The sequence below is a fragment of the Conger conger genome, chromosome 2 (genome assembly GCF_963514075.1).
Source record: "Conger conger chromosome 2, fConCon1.1, whole genome shotgun sequence".
Lineage (NCBI taxonomy): Eukaryota > Metazoa > Chordata > Actinopteri > Anguilliformes > Congridae > Conger > Conger conger.
Window position 1 is genome coordinate 1,246,286 of NC_083761.1, and position 17,500 is coordinate 1,263,785.

The 17,500-nt window shown below is 46.8% G+C and overlaps 2 protein-coding genes across 3 annotated transcripts in view; both read right to left on the reverse strand.

Annotated features, from left to right (window-relative positions):
* The window catches only part of LOC133118518 (RAC-gamma serine/threonine-protein kinase), a 66,240-nt gene extending 57,573 nt beyond the window's left edge, over window positions 1–8,667 (reverse strand). The window contains exon 1 of the mRNA XM_061228595.1: window positions 8,382–8,667. The gene's annotated coding sequence lies outside the window, so the exon portion shown is untranslated. The remainder of the gene's footprint in view (window positions 1–8,381) is intronic.
* The window catches only part of LOC133121737 (adenylosuccinate synthetase isozyme 2), a 296,275-nt gene that overhangs the window by 211,325 nt on the left and 67,450 nt on the right, over window positions 1–17,500 (reverse strand). The window lies entirely within an intron of this gene.

The window sequence follows — 17,500 nt, forward strand, 5'->3', positions numbered from 1 at the left end:
GTAATGTAATGTAATGTCTCTGAGTCCCATTCCCAGCGGAGTGCTGTGAGATTCCCTGGAAGTGTCTCACTTCTTCCACAGCATTCCTGACGCTGGACGCATTAGCGATTCCACACAGGTCATCTGAGAACACGTCTCCACCACAGCAAATACAGACACACAGACACACACAGTTTGGAACAGTAGACATGAGCTGCCCTGACCAGCTACCTAACCCCAAAAGCAGACAAACCAGGCAGTGAGGAGCCCGTGTAGGTAGTGCTCAGTGAGGAGCCCCTGTAGGGAAGAGCTCAGTGAGGAGCTCCTGTAGGTAGAGCTCAGTGAGGAGCCCCTGTAGGTAGAGCTCAGTGAGGAGCTCCTGTAGGTAGAGCTCAGTGAGGAGCCCCTGTAGGTGCTCAGTGAGGAGCTCCTGTAGGTGCTCAGTGAGGAGCCCCTGTAGGTAGTGCTCAGTGAGGAGCCCCTGTAGGTAGTGCTCAGTGAGGAGCCCCTGTAGGTAGAGCTCAGTGAGGAGCTCCTGTAGGTAGAGCTCAGTGAGGAGCTCCTGTAGGTAGAGCTCAGTGAGGAGCCCCTGTAGGTAGAGCTCAGTGAGGAGCTCCTATAGGTAGAGCTCAGTGAGGAGCCCCTGTAGGTAGAGCTCAGTGAGGAGCCCCTGTAGGTAGTGCTCAGTGAGGAGCCCCTGTAGGTAGTGCTCAGTGAGGAGCTCCTGTAGGTAGTGCTCAGTGAGGAGCCCCTGTAGGTAGAGCTCAGTGAGGAGCTCCTGTAGGTAGTGCTCAGTGAGGAGCTCCTGTAGGTAGTGCTCAGTGAGGAGCGCCTGTAGGTAGAGCTCAGTGAGGAGCTCCTGTAGGTAGTGCTCAGTGAGGAGGCCCTGTAGGTAGTGCTCAGTGAGGAGCCCCTGTAGGTAGTGCTCAGTGAGGAGCTCCTGTAGGTAGAGCTCAGTGAGGAGCTCCTGTAGGTAGTGCTCAGTGAGGAGCGCCTGTAGGTAGAGCTCAGTGAGGAGCTCCTGTAGGTAGAGCTCAGTGTGGAGCCCCTGTAGGTAGTGCTCAGTGAGGAGCCCCTGTAGGTAGAGCTCAGTGAGGAGCTCCTGTAGGTAGTGCTCAGTGAGGAGCGCCTGTAGGTAGAGCTCAGTGAGGAGCTCCTGTAGGTAGAGCTCAGTGTGGAGCCCCTGTAGGTAGTGCTCAGTGAGGAGCTCCTGTAGGTAGTGCTCAGTGAGGAGCGCCTGTAGGTAGTGCTCAGTGAGGAGCCCCTGTAGGTAGTGCTCAGTGAGGAGCTCCTGTAGGTAGAGCTCAGTGAGGAGGCCCTGTAGGTAGAGCTCAGTGAGGAGCGCCTGTAGGTAGTGCTCAGTGTGGAGCTCCTGTAGGTAGTGCTCAGTGAGGAGCTCCTGTAGGTAGAGCTCAGTGAGGAGCCCCTGTAGGTAGAGCTCAGTGAGGAGCTCCTGTAGGTGCTCAGTGAGGAGCGCCTGTAGGTGGAGCTCAGTGAGGAGCCCCTGTAGGTGCTCAGTGAGGAGCCCCTGTAGGTGCTCAGTGAGGAGCTCCTGTAGGTGCTCAGTGAGGAGCCCCTGTAGGTAGTGCTCAGTGAGGAGCCCCTGTAGGTGCTCAGTGAGGAGCTCCTGTAGGTGCTCAGTGAGGAGCGCCTGTAGGTAGAGCTCAGTGTGGTTGGGGCTCCTCGTGTGTCGCCGCGACACAAAAGACAGCGCGTCGTCGCCGCGGCAACCGGCTACACACCCGCCGCGCTCAGCCCGACCGCTTTACATAACCGGGAGGGAGCCCCCGCCGGAGGGGGGGGGCGAGACGGCAGCTCCAGACAGAGGTACCCTCGCTCCATTAATCAGTCTCTCCGTGTCACAAACCCCCGTAAATCCCGCCGCATAAAGACCAGGCAGCATTAGGGGAGCGTCGCACACAGACCTGCTGCAGACCGTAATCACTCTCCCCCCCGTGTCTGCAGGTCTGTGCTGCTGCTGCTGCTGCGGCTGCTGCTGCTGTTGTTGTTCAGGTGCGGTAAAATCCAGCCACACAACAGCTACCATGAAAATAACCGAGCAGAAGGCGGCCGGTCTTGTCTGGCTGGGAGGAGAGAGCGGCTCGCCGGGCCAGAGGGGAGCAGAGAGAGAGGGCACAGAGAGAGAGGAGCACAGAGAGAGAGGAGCACAGAGAGAGAGGAGCACAGAGAGAGGAGCAGAGAGAGGAGCACAGGGAGGAGCAGAGAGAGAGAGGAGCAGAGAGGAGCACAGAGAGAGGGCACAGAGAGAGAGGAGCAGAGAGGAGCACAGAGAGAGAGGAGCACAGAGAGGAGCACAGAGAGAGAGGAGCACAGAGAGAGAGGAGCAGAGAGAGAGGGCACAGAGAGAGAGGAGCACAGAGAGAGAGGAGCACAGAGAGAGAGGAGCACAGAGAGAGGAGCACAGAGAGAGGAGCAGAGAGAGGAGCACAGGGAGGAGCAGAGAGAGAGAAGAGCAGAGAGGAGCACAGAGAGAGGGCACAGAGAGAGAGGAGCAGAGAGAGGAGCACAGAGAGAGAGGAGCACAGAGAGGAGCACAGAGAGAGAGGAGCACAAAGAGGAGCACAGGGAGGAGCAGAGAGAGAGAGGAGCAGAGAGAGAGAGGAGCAGAGAGGAGCACAGAGAGAGGGCACAGAGAGAGAGGAGCAGAGAGAGGAGCAGAGAGGAGCAGAGAGGAGCGCAGAGAGGAGCACAGAGAGAGGGGCACAGAGAGGAGCAGGGTTCTGCTAGACACGGTCAGCGCTAACACGCTAGCACACAAGCCCAACTTGCCACTTCACCCTATCGCATACACTGCAAAGCTTCCTGTTCAAGTGAACAGAGAGGTGGATGAGGAAGTACTCTGGGCCACAGAATGAACCGGACCGACACAGTGCGTGACGGCCTCCAACGGTAAAATGAGTTTACATTTCATTCATAAAAAAGAGCAGTCACATGACCGTCTCCACAGAGCACCACCTGCAGAAAACGGCTGTGCGGCCGTTAGGACACCGCGCCTCTAGCCTAGGGGCTGCAGGTTTCATTCTCAGGTGGGGCACTGCCCTTGTACTCCTGAGCAAGGTGCTTAACCGTGCAATGACAATCAACCGCAGACCAAGTCAGGAGCCATTTTGTAAATTGACTGTCCAGTACGTTACCAATCAACCAGCACGTGATCAGAACTCACAGACACGCAGTCTGACAACACCAAGGTCCCTGCAAGCAGGTGAGCGTTAAAAATAAAGTTTTATGAGAGTTTTAAGGTAAGGTGAGAGAGAAAGAGAAGGTGTGAGGTTGTTCTGGCACTGCTGACTCTGATAACGGCACATTCCTGCTGATGGTGACTCACAGACACTCTGCACCTGCACGACGGCACCGCCTACTTTACACACCTGTGACAGGGCCTGGTCTGGGGAGGGGCGCGGCCAGAACCAGGAAAGGACTCGATGCAAAAGGCTTTGGTGCAGAAGCTGACTGTAGCACAACAAACTTTAATCTTTCAAAATGAGCACATTCCGTTTTCAAAATGGCCGATTCCACTTTTGAATCTTTTTATGTACAGATATATTTAGGGTTTTTTTTAAACAAACGCCACAGTATATAACACAACTGCACAGCTACGTTCAACAGGGATTACACTTTGGGTAATAAACACTACAATAAACACTCAGAAAAAACACAAGCTTTTTTTATGGCCTTTTCATCAGCACAGTCAGTCAAGTGTTCTCAGGTGCCTCTCATGATTATTCCACAACTTCAGCCGCTACACGCTACACGTACACGCTACATGTACACGCTAACTACTCCAGTGTGGAGTACTCCAGACACAGACAGCACACAACACCAGCTTCATACTCCATTTCCGAGTAACGCAGACAAAAAACTATCATCATGCAAACTTATGTAAAAATAATTAAACTACTCTGCCAATTTAGCTCATATAATACCAGTCCCTATGCAACAATTACGAGGGATTAAGCAGGAATAGTTTTATTTGATTTTTAAAATGTGAAGCATCCATCTTAAATCCCATTTTGCCAGTAGAATCCTGTGGAATTATGTCAGCGCACACAAAAACAAGAGTAGGGACCCACAGGAATTCAAACAATTTATATAATAATACACAGGTTAAATATATAAGGATCAAATTAAATAATGGAAAAGTATTGAATGTTTTAAATTCATAATGAAACCACATGTTTGGCTCTTATAAAGAATTTGCTGATTGGCGGATCGGAACTCTGCTGTTATTGTATCTCCAGGGAACACTTACCCGAACTGACCTTTTAAAAAAAATAATAATAAATCTGGGATATTGCCAGTGAATTTTTAATAAATGCCCACACGTTGGCCTTGAGTCTACCCCCGACACAAAATGGCACTGAAACAAAATCTCTTATTCACTCAGGAAAGGGAATGTTTTATTCATGAGAATATGACGCTTTTAATGAACCTACCTGCACTTATTCCCACATTCTTTAATAAAAGTACAAATAGGTTTAGTTTCAATCCATCGGTCAGCAATTTAATGCATCAGCAAGCCAAGGTGAATCGACGCTATACAAGCCAAAAACGCATTTCTGACATCAACGGCAACCTCAAAATGAAGGAAGTGGCAGACTATAGAATGAAACCGTCGGCACTAATCTCTTCCCAGCCAATGGTGAAGCTTCATGGCAAACAGAGGGTTTTGATTGGCCGTCAGTGGACAGGTGCAGGGCCCACTCTGCTCTCCCTTTCAGGGACAGGAGTGCACGAGAACAGCGAGAGTGCACGAGAACAGCCCCAACACACAGAGCTACGGGCTGCTTCTCAACGTGTGTGTGTGTGTAGTGTGAGTGTGTGTGAGAGACAGTGTGTGTGTGTGTGTGTGTGTGTGTGTGTGTGAGTGTGTGTGAGAGACAGTGTGTGTGTGTGTGTGTGTGTGTGTGTGTGTGTGTGTGTGCGAGAGAGTGAGTGTGTACATGTGTGTAGTGTGTGTGACAGTGCGTGCGTGTGTGAGAAAGAGGGCATGTGTGTATAGTGTGTGTGTACAGAGTGTAGTGTGTATAGAGTCTGTAAAAGGGGATCTGCGCTGACCTTGTGTAACCCCATCAGAGCAGCAGCACTTGAAGAGGAACCACACACACGCACACACGCGCACGCGCACGCGCACGGGCACGCGCACGCGCACACACACAGTACTGACACCTTGTTGGCCAGCGGAGGATGCCCCCCCCCCTCCTGAGGTTTATTCCCATCCGGGAGGTTGTTCAGGTTGTTCTTGGTGCTGTTTGAGGGTTTTTTGTTTTTTTCTTTCCTCAGGTGCTATTTCGGGGGTTCTGGTCAGGCGTTTACATCTTTGTGACAGTCTTCTATAAAAAGTGTGATACAAGTAAAACTGAACTGAATTGGCACACAGGACTACAACTGCTCTCTGTAGAATTACTGTTCATTTAAAATGTCCACATCAATATGCATTCAGCGCTTGAGAATCTTAGCGTGAAAGATTGAAAGCCCAGGACAGAAAGTCCCGGAACATCCCGGAGCCTGTGAGGGGCACTACGTGAGGTGCGGAGAGCTCAGCTGAAAAAGCACAGGCTGAAGGCTTTAAAACTTCCTGCTACGGTCAGGTCAGCCAACCACTTTCAAATCTCCATGGCGATGCCATTCAAATCTGGTTTAAATAAATGGTGAAATTATCATTAAAACCTCAATTTTCAAATAAAATCTGAAGCATATCAACCGTTTTACGACAGACAATTAAATACTAATCTAAGGCCAGAACAGAAACATCAGTCCACAGACACTGGAGAGATCAGAATAACAGACATTACATTAATGGCATTTGGCAGACGCTCTTATCCAGAGCAACGTACAGCTGATTAGACGAAGCAGGAGACAATCCCCCTCATGTCAGCGAGCTTAAGTAAAAGTACTTCTGCGAGATAACTGCGTTTGTCACGTCTGAGGTAAAACACAAGTGGGAATAGTCAGCACTGCGAAATAAACATCACACTCGACTTAAAAAGAAACTTTTAACAAGTCAACTACCATTAGCACAATTTGTGACAGATTTCTGAATATCAGACCATCAGCAGAAAGAGTGCAGTGTACCTGAGAACTGAGAAACTGAGTGTGACAAATAAGAGAGAGAGAGAGAGAGAGAGAGAGAGAGAGAGAGAGAGAGAGAGAGAGCAGAGATCACCCGTATTCACAAGATACGCAGCTCCTACACTCACTCCATCCTCTCTGCTTCTTAACTACAGACCTCCCTTTACCTGGGGGTCAGGTGTGAAGCCAGTCTGGCCAATCAGCACGCAGCACCTACTGTTCAGCCAATCACCTGGGAGAACAAGACCAGGGCTGGGTTTGGATTCGAGGACTAGAGGTGACTAATCCTGGTTTAGGGCTTGTGGTGCTATATTACTGTATATTATAGCATCAGCTCTTAGCCACATGCCCATCATGGATATTCAAAAGATTAATAAAATCATAACTCCTCTGTGTTAACAGTAGGAGACAGAATGTTATGTTAACATTATGGAAACATAACATAACATAACATAATGGCGAGAACAGGCCATTCAGGCCCAGCAATGCTCACCTTTTTTCCTGTACCTGCTGCTTATTTTACTGAAACTAGATGGTATCTAGCACTGTATCAGGCCTGGTCCTGAAAACACACAGAGAGATGAGCATCTGGTCAGTCTATAGAATCTGTGGTGACAGCAAAGTAAACACTGTGTACTAGCATCAGGAGCTACACAATAATGTAATAATAATATCATTTGGGAAAGTTGCAAATGAAATCAACGTTCTCCGCCCATTACAAAGGTCATAACGGTGCTGACGATATAATGCTCTAAAATTAAGGCACGTTATTACATAGATATGCCTCCTGTATCCCGGCTACCTTTGTTTACTGTGTCGGAGAGACATTCTGAATGCTGCCTGGCGGTTTAACTTACAAATTAGCTTCCTGTGCATTGTAGATTACTGTATATTGTTGTCTCCTTTAACAATGTTCACGCAAATTGTATGGCAGAGGCAGGCTGAAATCACCTTAGGCGTTTGTAACAGCATTCTCAAGAAAAGCAAATGTTTACTGGGGTTAACCTGTAAATGGCCGCTTCGTTTTTCATTAGTACATATGCACATTTACATGTACACACCCGTCTCACTGTATGATTCTGACAGAACACCATTTTAATTCCCAGTCCTTGAATGTTTTGATTATGAATGTGTGTGAAACAGTTAGCAGTTAAACCTGATTCCAACGGTTCCGGCTCCTGCCCGGCTCCACAATGACCTCCGCCCATTGTTATCATTCACAATAAGTGCACAACGCATCGGCCGCAGAGCTGCTCATTTCACCGACACTGTATTATATAATAAACCAATCTGCGTGTTAATCGATCCACATCTGAAACCGCACGCCAGGAATGTCGCATTTTTTGGTCAAGCTAGTTGTTCAAACGGGCGATTTCTGCGGCTTCTGGAAGTGCCGGCTTGGGTGCGACATAAACAGGAAAATGTAGCTAATGACAACACAAACAATGGCTGACACACCGGCAGAGAAATCGCCTGAACCACCGACTCATGTTTTGTTTATCGTACACCACCGCATCGCCGTATTCCCCATAAACAGCCACTGTCCGGGCCGTCAAATAAGGACAAACCATTGTGCCCGTACCATAAACAAACAAACAAGAGCTTTTGTCTAAAGGGGGGTGGGGTGTCATTTTCAGTTATATAATACACTACTAGCGGAAATAAATCCTACATCAGACATTTATTTTATGGCAGTCTGGTATGGCAAATGCAACCGCTGTAGCTGGATAAATGTTAAGGTGACATCTACCATGCCAAGGAAATACCAACGATGTCTACCTATATCTAAAAAAAATAATTTAAAAAAAGGCACGCCACACCAGCAACAATCTGCATTTAGCTAGGTAGCTAGCCAGCCAGTTAGCTTCCCAGCTACTATAGCTGGATAGCTAGCTAGCTACCCAACAATACAACGTTTTGCGTAAATGTGCACGACACCGCTTAATTGCAAAAGTGTGGTTAAATTGCGTTTCTTGTGATGCACGAAGAAAACGAGCATCATCATTTTTTCCCCCATTTGGAAAAAGACGACAGGAGACCCCAGAAACGTGCACTAGGCCGGAGCCACACAATCCCTCCTCCTCCGCCACAGCCTCCTTCTGCAGCATCTAAATCCCGCTGCTTCCCATCCCTGCAGAATGTGCAAGCTTGCTAGCGTCATTAGCCAGCTAGCAACGATGTCGCCCATTTACGACACACAGAAGCAGGCCCGGTACAAAACAGTGACAATTCTTCAGCGAGCCAGGTCCTCTCTGCAAGCTAATAAGACATTATTATCACATCTGATAATCTATTATTAGGCTGCGTATTACCTGGCTGACGGGCGCTGACGGGCGGTGACGGGGAAACCTCCGGGCTCCCCTTCGCAGTCTGTCTCCCTCGCACACTTCTGCCCTTCCCTGCGCCGCAGCGATGAATCGAGGGAGGAGGGGGGGGGGGAAACAACAGACACTCGCAAAAAAATAAAATAAACAGGATACGAGTGCTAGCGATGTCGCCGCTCCGGGTAATAACGCCGAGTATTCGGTCGCGCCGCGGTAGGATAGGCACAGCACAGGAGCGTGTGATGCCGTCACACCGCCGCAGCGCTTCTGCCGCCAGCGCTTGTTGTTGACTTTCAGGAAAAGGATCGTGACGTCACGCACACCCAATCACTTCTTCTTTTTTTTTTTCGGACGGCTTCCCTGTCCCCGTCTGGTCTGGTCTGGCGCGTGTTAGACTCGGCTCGGCCTCGCTCGGCTCGCCTGCTCCGACCGACTGCTCCCAACTGCAGATAGGTCGCGCCCCCTCCCCAAGTACTGACTTCAGATCAGCGCTTGGGTTTTCTTTCTCAAATGGCTAGAATGTGCACTGGGGAGGAACTGGTCCTGGGTCAGTAATGGGTAAATCTTGCAGCAGGCTGGGCTGCCCTGCACCTTTATCTCTGCAGGTGACAACACTCGCGAGTGTTTTTCTGGATTATAATGGGGAGGGGGCACTACCACCCGCCTCTATGTGTTAAATTAGTCTATATTGCATATTTTAATAAAAAATAAAAAAACACACAAAAAGATCACATCTATCTTGGGGGAAAGCTCTCAGCCTATTACCCCTCCTGGCACGTTGTTGTCGTTCAGCGCAGCTTCCATAAATATGTCGGTTAGAAAAGGGGTTTTACAAATGTGATCCTCGGGATGAGGACACAGTTTGTACGCGCCGGTTTCCTTTCCGACCGTAACTGCAGATTGAATAGTAATGAGCCGTTAATTGTTCTTAATTGGACACTTAATGTCGACTGGAGGATGATTTACCATGTTAAGGCCACGCGATGTGAGAAACGGCCGTGTGATAAATAATCTACAGTCACTTCCCTGGACTTTTAATCAGACAGGTCAACTAGCCTCACGCTGTAATTTTCTTTAAGGCGCTGGAAGACAAATGATTCTCTTCAGAGAGAGGCCACACGTGACAGGGGAGATCACTGGGGTCCTAACTGCTGAAAGTGTGGTCACTGCTGGTCGCTGAAACTAAACTATTATTGTTCAAATGACAGTTCATATGCCAGTGAACCAAACCTGCATTATTCTGGTATAAGCAAAGTGCAAAGTGCAAAATTATTATTATATTATAAGTCTGTTTGGGTTTTTTTATAAGTCACTTTGGATAAAAGTGTCAGCTAAATAATACATTCTAACAACATAATTTGATTAATAATTAAACATATTGGCAACAATTAGCATCCCCATAACTGAGTTTGAATACCACTATGCTAGTGCTGTGCTACACATTATGACAAAATACGGTACATCATTTTAAATCTCACAATTTTAAGCACGGCCAAAATAGCCTGTGGCTGCCATGGACATAATCGCAGATGAAAAGTGATTAAAGTGTCTGTGATTAATATTGCTGTAGATTCTTTGTGTCTAGACACATTTTCCATAGATTACAAGGTTCATTCTGGTTACATAACGAGTGTGTTCATGCTTAATTAATGTATAGCACTTTCTCTGGGGCTTAACACTACACCTGCCCGTTCTGTACATTCAGAAACACCCTTGACCCGTGACCCTTGACCTTGTGTAACAGCAGTAGTGCGGTGCAGGTTGTGGAGCACGCCTGGGACAGCTGTTCTTCTGGTAAACTGTTCATTTGTTAAGTCTTCAGCTCCATCAGTCATTCTCCCAGGTTTCCGCCAAACTCATCTCCTGTCTTACTCACTCTACCCATTTCAACCTCTGAATGTAACTTTTCCTGTGGCTTTGTGTGAACATTTATGTGCAAACCTTTCAGATATCTGTCTGTCTGCCTGCTATTGCTATAATTAAATTACCGTGTTCTGAAAAATCTGCCATTCTGATGTCTGTCTGTCTGGATAGTAAGACTCTGAGACAATTATTTTTTACATTGTTACATCATGATTGGCTTTCTCGGATACAAAAAATGCACCAAATTTTTTATTCATTTATTTCGAAGCATTTTTTATTATAAATGACAGATATATGATCAGTAATATTATTAATATATTTCAGTACAGAATGAGCTACAAAGGAAAAGCATACATAATTAGATGCATTTCTTATTAATAACACAATGATGTATGGTCACATTAATAATATAATTATTAGTGGATTATTAGTGGCTCTTCAATAATTAAAAAGAAGAAATAGTTTGATTTTAAAGTGCTGCCGGTTTAAAAAGTCTTTGTTTTGTGAGATGGAGAATTCCCGCCCAATGGCAAACAGCATAAGGCACAAACTGCCCCTTTCACATCATCATGAGGAGCTCAGCAGCCAGCCATAACCAGGGAAATTCCCCATCGTAGACCTTCCCCATCTTACACAATACTTTACACCTACATTTAACTGAGATTCTACAGGGAGTTAAGTCAATTCACAAAATCAACTCAAATTCAATTCATCAATTTAAAAAAAAGGCTGTGATGTTTTGCCAGGATCATTCACTGAATTTGAGTTCATCTTGTGAATGTACTGAACTGGAAGTGGAACTGGCCCCTCACCTCGATGTGCTCGATGGTTTGTTGTGGTTTTTCAGTAGCTCTTTACATCTACATACTGTACGTTCGCTCATGAATAAACACGTGGGCGGCCTGTAGTGTAATGTAATGTAATTTGGCTTTGCTCAATTGCTGATGATGTGCGATGAAATTCTGTATTTATACTTTCTCTGTTCCTATTTATGAGACGGACAGACAGACAGACAGACAGACAGACCGACCACAGCTGACACAGCTGGTTACGTGCAGATTATGCACGTGCACCTGTGGTGCGCGTTCTGTGTTTCCTGTAAATCAGGGAGATAAGAGGAAGTAAAACACGTTTCGTTAATGTCGAAAACGTGTTTGCGGGTCCGTTACTTTATGCAGCGTGAACCCACGTGACCTCCTCGGGTCAGTGTGTTGACAGCCAATGGGGTGGCGGCAGGAAGGCCCGGCTGGGCTGTGAGTCTGGGCCAGAACTACGGCTCGGTGCCGACTGCCTCTGCGCGTCTGTGATCCTGGTGTGTGAGGAATGTAGATCTGGCCACTGTGTCACAAAGCAGGATGGACTGACTTAGCTAGATAACTGCCCTGAGTAAAACCCACAAAGCAGGATTACTGAGTTAGCTGGATAACTGCGCTGAGTAAAACCCACAAAGCGGGATTACTGAGTTAGCTGGATAACTGCACTGAGTAAAACCCACAAAGCAGGATTACTGAGTTAGCTGGATAACTGCACTGAGTAAAACCCACAAAGCAGGATTACTGAGTTAGCTGGATAACTGCACTGAGTAAAACCCACAAAGCAGGATTACTGAGTTAGCTGGATAACTGCACTGAGTAAAACCCACAAAGCAGGATTACTGAGTTAGCTGGATAACTGCACTGAGTAAAACCCACAAAGCAGGATTACTGAGTTAGCTGGATAACTGCACTGAGTAAAACCCACAAAGCAGGATTACTGAGTTAGCTGGATAACTGCACTGAGTAAAACCCACAAAGCGGGATTACTGAGTTAGCTGGATAACTGTACTGAGTAAAACCCACAAAGCAGGATTACTGAGTTAGCTGGATAACTGCGCTGAGTAAATCCCACAAAGCGGGATTACTGAGGTAGCTGGATAACTGCGCTGAGTAAAACCCACAAAGCAGGATTACTGAGTTAGCTGGATAACTGCACTGAGTAAAACCCACAAAGCAGGATTACTGAGTTAGCTGGATAACTGCACTGAGTAAAACCCACAAAGCAGGATTACTGAGTTAGCTGGATAACTGCACTGAGTAAAACCCACAAAGCAGGATTACTGAGTTAGCTGGATAACTGCACTGAGTAAAACCCACAAAGCAGGATTACTGAGTTAGCTGGATAACTGCACTGAGTAAAACCCACAAAGCAGGATTACTGAGTTAGCTGGATAACTGCACTGAGTAAAACCCACAAAGCGGGATTACTGAGTTAGCTGGATAACTGTACTGAGTAAAACCCACAAAGCAGGATTACTGAGTTAGCTGGATAACTGCGCTGAGTAAATCCCACAAAGCGGGATTACTGAGTTAGCTGGATAACTGCGCTGAGTAAAACCCACAAAGCAGGATTACTGAGTTAGCTGGATAACTGCACTGAGTAAAACCCACAAAGCAGGATTACTGAGTTAGCTGGATAACTGCACTGAGTAAAACCCACAAAGCAGGATTACTGAGTTAGCTGGATAACTGCACTGAGTAAAACCCACAAAGCAGGATTACTGAGTTAGCTGGATAACTGCACTGAGTAAATCCCACAAAGCAGGATTACTGATTTAGCTAGATAACTGCCCTGAGTAAATCCCACAAAGCAGGATTACTGAGTTAGCTGTTATAACTGCACTGAGTAAAACCCACAAAGCAGGATTACTGAGTTAGCTGGATAACTGCACTGAGTAAAACCCACAAAGCAGGATTACTGAGTTAGCTGGATAACTGCACTGAGTAAATCCCACAAAGCAGGATTACTGATTTAGCTAGATAACTGCCCTGAGTAAATCCCACAAAGCAGGATTACTGAGTTAGCTGTTATAACTGCACTGAGTAAAACCCACAAAGCAGGATTACTGAGTTAGCTGGATAACTGCACTGAGTAAAATCCACAAAGCAGGATTACTGAGTTAGCTGGATAACTGCACTGAGTAAAACCCACAAAGCAGGATTACTGAGTTAGCTGGAGAACTGCACTGAGTAAAACCCAGAACCCTCCCAAATCTGGAGCATGGACTAAAGTAAAAAGAGCGGTTCCAGGTTTTACTCCAGCTAACTCAGTAATCCTGCTTTGTGGGTTTTACTCAGCACAGGTATCCAGCTAACTCAGTAATCCTATTTGGAAAGATGTAATTTGTTCAGGTCATAAGAAGATTTTAAAACAGACATAATGATAGTGATATACTGCAGTGGACAGCAGTGTAATGGGTGGAGAACTGGGCTTTCTGAGGTTGTAAGCTGCAGGTAAAGCCACTGCTGTTGTACCATTGAGCTAATGGTGCTTAACATGAATTGGTTCATTATATATCCTGCTGTAAAAACAGATACTGTGTAAAAGTATTAAAAGTCGCACTGGATAAGATCTGATATATGTAAGAAATGTAGTGTACAGTAAAATATAATAGTATTTAAATGAGAGCAGGGCAGTTATTCTTTGTATATTTTCTTTATGCAGACAGGAAGAACGCTGGGGAACACAAAGAAGACGTAATCTCAACTCTGAATGTCTAGTAGGGCCACGTGTACTCTATTGTATGCCGTATAAGAATTGATTTTACAGAGAATTTGCTGCGCAACGTTTAGAGCACTTGCTGCGCAGCGTTCAGAAATACATTTGCCGCGTTACCGCACTCCGGGGACGTCCGTCGTGATTACTGAGTGCTCGCGGGAGAAGAGAGACACACGCACCTCGTATTAGAGTGCTTTCCACATGTTTAAAACACTCACTTTACTGCGCGTCTCTCATCGCTTCCTCTCTATAAATAATCCCGTCATTACTTTCGTGCATCAGTGAAAACAGTAATAATAGTTTCGCCATTATTACTGCCATTATTACGGGCTTCAGGAATCCTCTCTCCCATAACGCTCCACGCGATTGCATCCCTGGGTTAGCGCATTAACGCGCGAGCACTAAAGACAAACATTCCTGTGTTACTGGGACCCAGAGCCCTGTCAACTGTTTACATGGTAAGTCTTTGGTGATTGGTCGATTTGTCACTGGAATTCCCGGCCTAGATGATGTAATGATGCTAAATGCAGTGATGTAATGGTACGATGTCATCATGTAGTGACACACACACATTGCTAATTTCTCATTTAAGTGAGGAGCAGAGAAATTAGTTTATTTACTACAGAGTATAAATTCAGGTGTAAGTAAACACCGACCAGCTTGTCAGGAGCATTTGGGGGTCAGGTGTCAAATATTGGCTCAGGCAGTAAGAGCTGTTGTCTGGCAGTCGGAGGGTTGCCGGTTCGATCCCCCGCCCAGGCTGTGTCGAAGTGTCCCTGAGCAAGACACCTAACCCCCAAATGCTCCTGACGAGCTGGTCGGCGCCTTACATGGCAGCCAATTGCAGCCGTTGGTGTGTGAATGGGTGAATGAGAAGCATCAATTGTGCAGCGCTTTGGATAAAGGCGCTATATCAATGCTAACCATTTACCATTTGTTAAGGAAAAAATATTTATTTTAAGTAAATTAGTGCTTTAGAAATGACTCAGTAAAATAGTAGGCAAGTAAAAAGCAATTCTGAAATGTCACAAAGTTTAATCTCTGTCACTTTCAGGGTTCAGATATACGTATAAGAGCTGGAGATGGCTGCGCATATATATATATAATCCATATATAATGTATACTTTTTTTCATAGTTTTGAATGGACTTGAACATGGAGGTGTGCTTTATGGCACCAGAGTCTTTATCGACTGCAGTACCTCCAGTCACCACTGGGGCGTGCCAGCTTCCGGGGGAACGTCCGTCCCAGGTTAGCTGGTCCCTTTGGTACTCTTCCCAGTTTTCCGCTAAGGAGAAGAGCAGATTTGACAGCGCCCCCTGGTGACACCGCAGGGCAATAACCCAGCGACCCCCGAGAGGTCAGGGGTCAGCCCGGCCCAGGTTACCCAGGTAACCGCAGGTCACGTGCTTCAGAGCCCAAATCCACCTTGAACTCTGTGTGATCTCCCCCCGCCTCACTGGAGCTTAGCGCTGGAGCCCTGATTTAGGCGCGACCGTCAGAGACGGGATTATTTGGGCGCTGTAATCGTGTTGTTTGTGGAAGAGTGTCCCCCCGCAGGCCACAGCGGGCCCCGGCGGCTCCTCATCACGTCCCTCACTTCCTGTTTCTGCGCGGATTAGCGCTCGCGTGTCTCAGAGCCGCAGACGGAGGGTCTGATCGCCGCGGTCAGGCTGTGGGGGAGGCACCAGGGCCGGGGCAGGGATATGGGTCATAATTCAGACCTGAACCATCTCCTCACAAGACCTTATAGAGCAGAGACTCACACTCAGTGCCATGGAAGTTGTGTGTGTGCTGGTTTTTATTCCAGCCTTGGAAGATCTTGATAATATAATTAGTTCAATAGTTATGGTGATCTTACTTGATATTTATTTACATATGAATCACCAATGGAAGTTTCAGTTCAGTAAACACTCAAACCATGGTTAAAGTCTTGCTTAAACACTCAAACCATGGTTAAAGTCTTGCTTGAACACTCAAAGCATGGTTAAAGTCTTGCTTGAACACTCAAAGCATGGTTAAAGTCTTGCTTAAACATATGAACCATGGTTAAAGTTTTGCTTAAACACTGAAACCACGGACCTTTTTCTGTGAACAAAAAATGAGAAGCACAGAGTTCCCTCCATGGCGTGGCGTTAATGTGCTTCATTTTATTTTGAAATAAATTATGGCCAATTAGCCACTGTTCATATTTTCATAGTAAATTTCATATTCTTTCCTGCTGTACCGAACCGTGAAGTCAAAACCATGAGCTTCAAACGGATACGATGGGGTCCTGAGTCCATCAGCAATCTGTCTGAACCAGCCTGTAGCTAAGACATGTTTGCTCATAATTTTTCATGTATGATAGATTTTTATTTTATTTGAACTGCTAATAAGGATTTACTTATTTATTTATTTATTTTTCTGCATTTCAGCGTGTAAGCTCTGGTGCACCCAGGCCCCTGACATTTGCTGCAAAGCATCATGGGAATAGGACAGAGGGGTTTATTGATTGGCAGCCAATGAACAGCTGGCACAAGATGGCGGGGCAGGAGGGGGTGTTTCCAACTAAACCCCCCCCCCCCGAGAGTCGCGTCTGGCTCAAACCCGCTGGGGCCTCGCCCCTCCCTGAGAGAACACAACCACACAACAACATCTCCCATGATGCCCTGCTGCACAGCTGGAGCTCTGCTCGCTCCTTGCATGCATTAGCACGTTAGCACGTTAGCCAGAGCGGTCCCGTTGGGACGCTGCGGTCTCATCGGGGGAGCAGAGGCCTCGCCGTGTACATCTGGACCCACAGACTGCGCTCCCATTTTAACACAACCGCAGCACTTTTCATCTCCTCCGAGTCCGGCCCCACGCCCAGCGCTGGCACGATGGTCAGGTCTGTCCTGCAGGACGCTCCTCCAGTGAGTCCTCTAAGCACCCGGACTGCGCTGGCGTAGCGTGATGAGATGTAATGGAGTAATGAGATGTAATGGTGTAATGGTGTAATGAGATGTAATGTGATGTAATGGTGTAATGAGACGGGGGCGGCCGGTAGCGTAGTGGTTAAGGTAAATGACTGGGACACGCAGGGTCGGTAGTTCTAATCCCGGTGTAGCCACAATAAGATCCGCACAGCCGTTGGGCCCTTGAGGAAGGCCCTTAACCCTGCATTGCTCCAGGGGAGGATTGTCTCCTGCTTAGTCTAATCAACTGTACGTCGCTCTGGATAAGAGCGTCTGCCAAATGCCAATAATGTAATGTAATGTAATGGTGTAATGGTGTAATGAGATGTAATGATGTAATGAGATGTAATGGTGTAATGAGATGTAATGAGATGTAATGGCGTGATGAGATGTAATGGTGTAATGAGATGTAATGGTGTAATGAGATGTAATGAGATGTAATGGTGTAATGAGATGTAATGATGTAATGGTGTAATAGTGTAATGAGATGTAATGGCGTAATGAGATGTAATGGTGTAATGAGATGTAATGGTGTAATGGTGTAATGAGATGTAATGAGATGTAATGGTGTAATGAGATGTAATGGTGTAATGGTGTAATGAGATGTAATGGTGTAATGGTGTAATGGTGTAATGAGATGTAATGGTGTCAAGGTGTAATGAGATGTAATGGTGTAATGAGATGTAATGGCGTGATGAGATATCCGTCCGGCGGTCCGGGGCGAGGGCGACCGGGGACACGGAAAGCTCCGGAAGCTCCAGATCCGCTCTGACGC